The sequence below is a fragment of the Eleutherodactylus coqui genome, chromosome 7 (genome assembly GCF_035609145.1).
Source record: "Eleutherodactylus coqui strain aEleCoq1 chromosome 7, aEleCoq1.hap1, whole genome shotgun sequence".
In the NCBI taxonomy this organism is placed as follows: domain Eukaryota; kingdom Metazoa; phylum Chordata; class Amphibia; order Anura; family Eleutherodactylidae; genus Eleutherodactylus; species Eleutherodactylus coqui.
This window is the reverse complement of record NC_089843.1, coordinates 199,594,040-199,602,566: the sequence shown is the minus strand read 5'-3', so window position 1 is coordinate 199,602,566 and position 8,527 is coordinate 199,594,040.

Genomic DNA, 8,527 nt, shown 5'->3' with positions numbered 1-8,527 from the left:
CAGTTAAGTTCCCGTAAGTCAAATATCTTTCACCGTAGGGAACCACAAAAATATAATAAAATATAACTTTTATTGATTAAAATAAAAAAAAGGAAAGCTAAATAGTGCGATATAAAGTGATAGAGAAAACTATGCTCAGATAGTAATAAAAAGGAGGTCTCGTTTGTTTCTCAGTTATTTGGTATAAGCCCAAATAATTCCTTTGAGAGAAAGGTCTTTATGGCCTATTAGGGTACCCAATGAAGATTCGCAGTTAGATTTTATTATTGTTTTCTTTTCCCTTAATTCTGCGAGGATGTTAGCAGACTCCCCTATCAGGAGTTGGCATATATTGCGCCGCGATACTGACCTACAAGATTTCATCCCTGAAAGACCTCTCATAACATACAAAAGAGGCAGAAATTTGGGTGATCGTTTGGTGCATAGCCATCTCAGACCAAATCCACAATCCCAGACCTGGCTAGCATCTGACTTACCGAATGGGTGCTTCTCGTGTGCCGGATGTAAGGCATGTAAATTCATCCAGCGAGGAAGCACCTTCAGAAGCGCGCCTACTGGGAAGACTTATACCATCCGCAATTTCATCAATTGTAGGTCTCAATGTGTTGTGTATAAGGCCACCTGTCCATGTCCCCTCGACTACGTGGGCAAGACCATCCAACAACTGCGTCGACGGTTGTTGGCCCATATTGGGAACGTAGATCGAGGGGATCACACCAGTTTGGCAACACATTTGAGATCACCAAAATGACCCAAATGTCCTCCAATTTCAGGGTATTGAAATGCTCAGGGATAATGGACGACGAGGCAACTGAGATCGCAGGCTCCTACAGAAGGAGAGCCAGTGGATTTACAGACTCGACTCAATTGCCCCGAGAGGTCTTAATTAGAGATGAGCGAACACGTTCGGCTCCGCCCCTTTTTCGCCCGAACACCGAACTTTGCGAACACTTCAGTGTTCGGGCGAAAAAGTTCGGGGGCCGCCGTGGCAGCGCAGGGGGGTGCGGCGGGGAGTGGGGGGGAGAGGGAGAGAGGGCTCCCCCCTGTTCCCCGCTACTGCCGCCCGCGCCGCCGCGCATCTCCCCGCCCCCCGGCGGCACCCGGACACTTACGCGCGAACACTGCAGTGTTCGGCAAAGCCGGTGTCCGGGTGCGGATGTGTCCGTAACGGACACGTTCGCTCATCCCTAGTCTTAATGAATGCCAATCATTTTCATCATTTATTTGATGTCTCCCCTCCAATTGATGTGTCAGGCAAATATTGATATAGGCATAAAAGGTTACTGTATACTGGGCAATATTATATAATACTATCCTAGTAGAAGTTTAGAGGCATGCATTGCATCATAAATTTGGAACGTAATGGAGATATTTTTTACATGAGTCTGGACCGGTGATAAATATCTTTACACGTTGATCCTTTATAATAACTGATCGACTCATCACTACGGCGTACTTTATGAAGATATTAGAAATTATCAAATTATAAAATTAAATTGAATCATATACTCAACACTGAATGAATGCATGTATACAAGCAAAGATATACATAAACCACCATTTAGTGTGGTTCAATGTATAATATATATGACATGTTCTCAGTGAAAATTGGAAGCGATGAATATAGCATTATTTTCCAATTTTGTAATATAAAGATTCTATTTGGCACCATTTTGGTCCACAGATATTGACTTCAATCTTCAATCAGAATTGCCATGTTCATCCAAATTGATGCACTAATATTGTTTATCCATGCACTACCACCAATTATGGAAGGAATACAATACTAATCATGACTGAATATACTGGATCAATATATGTGGTTAATTATACATCTCTAAATATATTGATATTAAGTGCATCGATTTAGAACCATATTCTTCATTTTATCATCATGAGTGCATTTTCCTATACAGTAATAAAATATGCATACAACCACACACCTCTATTGGTTGTGATGAGTAATGCATATAGTTATAATATGCTGCCTCTTTTATTTCAACAATATTTTTTCTATAAATTGCCCCCATTCCAACTGCCTATCCTAATACTTACCTCTTTAAAAGAGATACTGGCCATCACTGAGACTGTGATACCTCTATTCACTCGATTACCTAATCGCCCATCTGCAAGAGGTAAAGGCACTGTGCTCCTCTCCGCTGCCACCTCTCTCGTCTGCGCGGCTTGGTTACCATAGTGATACAACGCTTCTGTGCGGCCGGACGTCCGCTCACCGCTTGGTTGGCAAGCGGTTGGCATTTTCACGTTTGGGTCCCATTGCGCATGCGCAGAACTCGCGTAATATCGCGAGATTTCGGCAAGAGGTGTGTAGCGATGCCGATAGCTAATTGGAGGAACAAGAGACAATCCCCTTGCTTGGAAGGCGTGCCCTGGACAATATAAACCCCTACTGATAAACAAATGAGCATAGATGGTAACTGTGCTAACAGCCACTGCGCTGTGCAGATCGACTATCAGCCACTATGCTGTGTGGCTTACTAACTCTATTGCTAGGATAGAATCCATCCTGATGACGCTGCCACATAATATTTGGCAGCAGAAACGCGTAGATGGAAAGAATATTTGCCTAATGTGATTAACATCAGCGCTTGACATAAGTGCCAAAGTAATCACTTAGGAAAATTACTGTTGGGACAAAAACTTCAAGTGTCCTTTAACATTAGTTTGCGAAAAGAGTCACTATCTATTGTGATTGATATCAATGGTTGGCCTTGTGCCAAATCAATCACTTAGAAATTGCACTGTCAGGCACAATAATCTAAGTGTCCTTGACAACAAATTGACAGAAGCTATTTGTATCCATAGCTAATTGATCTGAAATCACATCTTAGACGAATATATGTGATCTGCAGTCATATTCCAGATCACTATATATTCCTCTTTGACTATATAGGAGTTCTCAATAAAATTCTCTGGTTTGTGTTTAGAGATAGATGGCAAGAATCTTGCAATAGGCTATTTCTTGATACACAAGACTTACCTTGCATCATTCACCAAATAATAAGCCATCCTTAAGTAATACACACTATTTCAGTCTGGGACGTGCATCAATCCCTTTGATTGCAGTTATATATGAGTAAATTCTCTACGGTATTTGCATATCATCTATTGTGGTAATATATTTACTGCTTTAAGCTTGATATAGTACCCTATTATTCTCGATACATCTAGAGGAAGATACCACTATCTAATGTAGTGATACAGTGTTCTGGTCGACAATTGTTCTTGCGACTCGAATAATCACCATCTTCAGCCATTCTCCCTTTCTTTTCTCTATGTGACAATATCCATGAGAATTCCTGATAGGGGAGTCTGCTAACATCCTCGCAGAATTAAGGGAAAAGAAAACAATAATAAAATCTAACTGTGAATCTTCATTGGGTACCCTAATAGGCCATAAAGACCTTTCTCTCAAAGGAATTATTTGGGCTTATACCAAATAACTGAGAAACAAACGAGACCTCATTTTTATTACTATCTGAGCATAGTTTTCTCTATCACTTTATATCGCACTATTTAGTTTTCCTTTTTTTTATTTTAATCAATAAAAGTTATATTTTATTATATTTTTGTGGTTCCCTACGGTGAAAGGATCTCCAAGGCCAAAGCGAAGCGCGCCTTTTATACTAATCTGAACATCCGTCTGCAAACCCTGTACAAATTCCGAGACCATGGTATTAATGTGGAGAAGGAGCTCATAGACATAAAGAAAGAGATTGCCAAATGCCTGGAGCAGAAGGGAAAGGAGATCATCTTCCGCTCAAGAGTCCAGCACCTGGAAGAAAACGAGACCTGCTCCAGGTATTTCTTCAAGAAGACCAGAGGAAGGCAATCTCTTAACGAGCTACATGGTACTCGGGATGTGCAGGGGATTTTAAAAAAGGTTTATGAGTTTTATGCGGATCTATTTAACACAAAGAATGTTAACAGTTTTATGGAAGACTCTAGAGCTGAGCGAACGCGTTCGTCTGAGCTTGATATTCGTGCGAATATTAGGGTGTTCGGGATGTTCGTTATTCGTAACGAACACCATGCGGTGTTCTGGTTACTTTCACTTCCTTCCCTGAGACGTTAGCGCGCTTTTCTGGCCAATTGAAAGACAGGGAAGGCATTACAACTTCCCCCTGTGACGTTCAAGCCCTATACCACCCCCCTGCTGTGAGTGGCTGGGGAGATCAGGTGTCCGCCGAATATAAAAGTCGGCCCCTCCCGCGGTTCGCCTCAGATGCGGTGTGAGTTAGATGAGGGACAGTGCTGTTTGTACCGGAGCTGCTGTAGGGAAAGAATTGGTAGTTAGTGTAGGCTTCAAGACCCCCCAAAGGTCCTTATTAGGGCCACTGATAGCTGTGTGTTGGCTGCTGTTAGCAGTGGCAAATTTTTTTTTCTCAAAATCGCCTCTGCAGACCGTTGCACCTGGCATTAGGGACAGAAGTGCTGCATAGGCAGGGAGAGTGTTAGGAGTGAGTGTAGCCTTCAAGAACCTCAACGGTCCTTTCTAGGGCCATATTTATCCGTGTGCAGTACTGTCCAGGCTGCTGTTAGCTGTGCTGCATTTTTTTTTGCTTCTCAAAATCGCCTCTGCAGACCATTGCACCCTCCATTGATACTGCAGGGAAAGAATTGTATAGGCAGGGCCACAACACAGTTATTATTCATAGAATATACGCAGTGCTGCCTTTTGGTGGAAAAAAACTGAAAACAAATCTATTTGTCCAGCCTCTGTCCGTCCTAAGGGCGGTGGACACGTGTGAGCTGCTTGAACAACATTGCTAAATCAGACGCACCCAGCTACGCTTTACTGCTGGCTTCGCCATTTGCTTTCCTTAATTGGGAAAAAAATACCTGCTCTCCAAGAGTTATAATAACTCTGCTACCCTCACGTTCTGTGACACATAAGCAGGGACACAGCACAGTTATTAAACTTCTCATGTTCATTGAATATACGCAGTGCTGCCTTTTGGTGGAAAAAAACTGAAAACAAATCTATTTGTCCAGCCTCTGTCCGTCCTAAGGGCGGTGGACACGTGTGAGCTGCTTGAACAACATTGCTAAATCAGACGCACCCAGCTACGCTTTACTGCTGGCTTCGCCATTTGCTTTCCTTAATTGGGAAAAAAATACCTGCTCTCCAAGAGTTATAATAACTCTGCTACCCTCACGTTCTGTGACACATAAGCAGGGACACAGCACAGTTATTAAACTTCTCATGTTCATTGAATATACGCAGTGCTGCCTTTTGGTGGAAAAAAACTGGAAACAAATCTATTTGTCCAGCCTCTGTCCGTCCTAAGGGCGGTGGACACGTGTGAGCTGCTTGAACAACATTGCTAAATCAGACGCACCCAGCTACGCTTTACTGCTGGCTTCGCCATTTGCTTTCCTTAATTGGGAAAAAAATACCTGCTCTCCAAGAGTTATAATAACTCTGCTACCCTCACGTTCTGTGACACATAAGCAGGGACACAGCACAGTTATTAAACTTCTCATGTTCATTGAATATACGCAGTGCTGCCTTTTGGTGGAAAAAAACTGAAAACAAATCTATTTGTCCAGCCTCTGTCCGTCCTAAGGGCGGTGGACACGTGTGAGCTGCTTGAACAACATTGCTAAATCAGACGCACCCAGCTACGCTTTACTGCTGGCTTCGCCATTTGCTTTCCTTAATTGGGAAAAAAATACCTGCTCTCCAAGAGTTATAATAACTCTGCTACCCTCACGTTCTGTGACACATAAGCAGGGACACAGCACAGTTATTAAACTTAGATTATTCATTCACTAGAGGCAGTGGGGCCTTTCGTTTTCCAAAAAGGGAAAAAATTATATTTGGCCTGCAGTCTTGCGCCAATTTATTTCCTGCCTGTGAAATCAAATCACTGGTAATACAGCATGCTGAGGGGTAGGGGTAGGCCTAGAGGACGTGGACGTGGCCGAGGACGCGGAGGGCCAAGTCAGGGTGTGGGCACAGGCCGAGCTCCTGATCCCGGTGTGTCGCAGCCGACTGCTGCGCGATTAGGAGAGAGGCACGTTTCTGGCGTCCCCACATTCATCGCCCAATTAATGGGTCCACGCGGGAGACGGTTATTAGAAAATGAGCAGTGTGAGCAGGTCCTGTCCTGGATGGCAGAAAGTGCTTCGAGCAACCCATCGTCAACACGCAGTTCTGCGCCGTCCACTGCTGCAAATCCGAATCCTCTGTCTGCTGCTCCTCCTTCCTCCCAGCCTCCTCACTCCACTACAATGACACCTGCTCAGGAGCGGGAACACTCCCAGGAACTGTTCTCGGGCCCCTGCTTAGATTGGGCAGCAGCGGTTCCTCTCCCACCAGAGGAGTTTATCGTCACTGATGCCCAACCATTCGAAAGTTCCCGGGGTCCGAGGGAAGAGGCTGGGGACTTCCGCCAACTGTCTCAACAACTTTCTGTGGGTGAGGAGGATGATGACGATCAGACACAGTTGTCTTGCAGTGAGGTAGTAGTAAGGGCAGTAAGTCCAAGGGAGCAGCGCACAGAGGATTCGGAGGAAGAGCAGCAGGACGATGAGGTGACTGACCCCACCTGGTGTGCAACGCTTACTCAGGAGGACAGGTCTTCAGAGGGGGAGTCAAGGGCATCAGCAGGGCAGGTTGCAAGAGGCAGTGCGGTGGCCAGGGCCAGGGGTAGAGGCAGGGCCAGACCGAATAATCCACCAAGTGTTTCCCAAAGCGCCCCCTCGCGCCATGCCACCCTGCAGAGGCCGAGGTGCTCTAAGGTCTGGCAGTTTTTCACAGAGACGCCTGACGACCGACGAACAGTGGTGTGCAACCTTTGTTGCGCAAAGCTCAGCCGGGGAGCCAACACCAACAGCCTCACCACCACCACCATGCGCAGACATATGATGGCCAAGCACCCCACAAGGTGGGACGAAGGCCGTTCACCGCCTCCGGTTTGCACCCCTGCCTCTCCCCCTGTGCCCCAACCTGCCACTGAGATGCAACCCCCCTCTCAGGACACAGGCACTACCGCCTCATGGCCTGCACCCACACCCTCATCTCCGCTGTCCTCGGCCCTATCCAGCAGTGTAGTTCAGCGCACCGTTCAGCCGTCGCTTGCGCAAGTGTTCGAGCGCAAGTACGCCGCCACGCACCCGCACGCTCAAACGTTAACCGTCCGCATAGCAAAATTCATCAGCCTTGAGATGCTGCCGTATAGGGTTGTGGAAACTGAGTCCTTCAAAAGTATCATGGAGGCGGCGGCCCCGCGCTACTCAGTTCCCAGTCGCCACTACTTTTCCCAATGTGCCGTCCCAGCCCTGCACGACCACGTCTCCCGCAACATTGTGCGCGCCCTCACCAACGCGGTTACTGCCACGGTCCACTTAACTACGGACACGTGGACAAGCACAGGCGGGCAGGGCCACTACATCTCCCTGACGGCACATTGGGTGAATTTAGTGGAGGCTGGGACAGAGTCAGAGCCTGGGACCGCTCACGTCCTACCCACCCCCAGAATTGCGGGCCCCAGCTCGGTGCTGGTATCTGCGGAGGTGTATGCTTCCTCCACTAAAGCACCCTCCTCCTCCTCCTCCTCTGTCTCGCAATCAAGATGTGTTAGCAGCAGCATGTCGCCAGCAGTCGGTGTCGCGCGGTGTGGCAGCACAGCGGTGGGCAAGCGTCAGCAGGCCGTGCTGAAACTACTCAGCTTAGGCGATAAGAGGCACACGGCCCACGAACTGCTGCAGGGTCTGACAGAGCAGACCGACCGCTGGCTTGCGCCGCTGAGCCTCCAACCGGGCATGGTCGTGTGTGACAACGGGCGTAACCTGGTGGCGGCTCTGCAGCTTGGCAGCCTCACGCACGTGCCATGCCTGGCCCACGTCTTTAATTTGGTGGTTCAGCGGTTTCTGAAAAGCTACCCACGCTTGTCAGACCTGCTCGTAAAGGCGCGCCGGCTCTGCGCACATTTCCGCAAGTCCCACACGGACGCTGCCACCCTGCGCACCCTGCAACATCACTTTAAGCTGCCAGTGCACCGACTGCTGTGCGACGTGCCCACACGGTGGAACTCTACGCTCCACATGTTGGCCAGGCTCTATGAACAACGTAGAGCTATAGTCGAATACCAACTCCAACATGGGCGGCGCAGTGGGAGTCAGCCTCCTCAATTCCTTTCAGAAGAGTGGGCCTGGTTGGCAGACATCTGCCATGTCCTTGGTAATTTTGAGGAGTCTACCCAGGTGGTGAGCGGCGATGCTACAATCATTAGCGTCACCATTCCTCTGCTATGCATCTTGAGAAATTCCCTGCAAACCATAAAGGCAGCTGCTTTGCGCTCGGAAACGGGGGCGGGGGAAGACAGTATGCCGCTGGATAGTCAGGGCACCCTCCTGTCTATTTCTCAGCGCGTACAGGAGGAGGAGGAGGAGCATGAGGAGGATGAGGAGGAGGGGGAAGAGACAGCTTGGGCCGCTGCTGACGGTACACCGGCTGATTGCCTGTCATCCTTTCAGCGTGTATGGCCTGAGGAGGAGG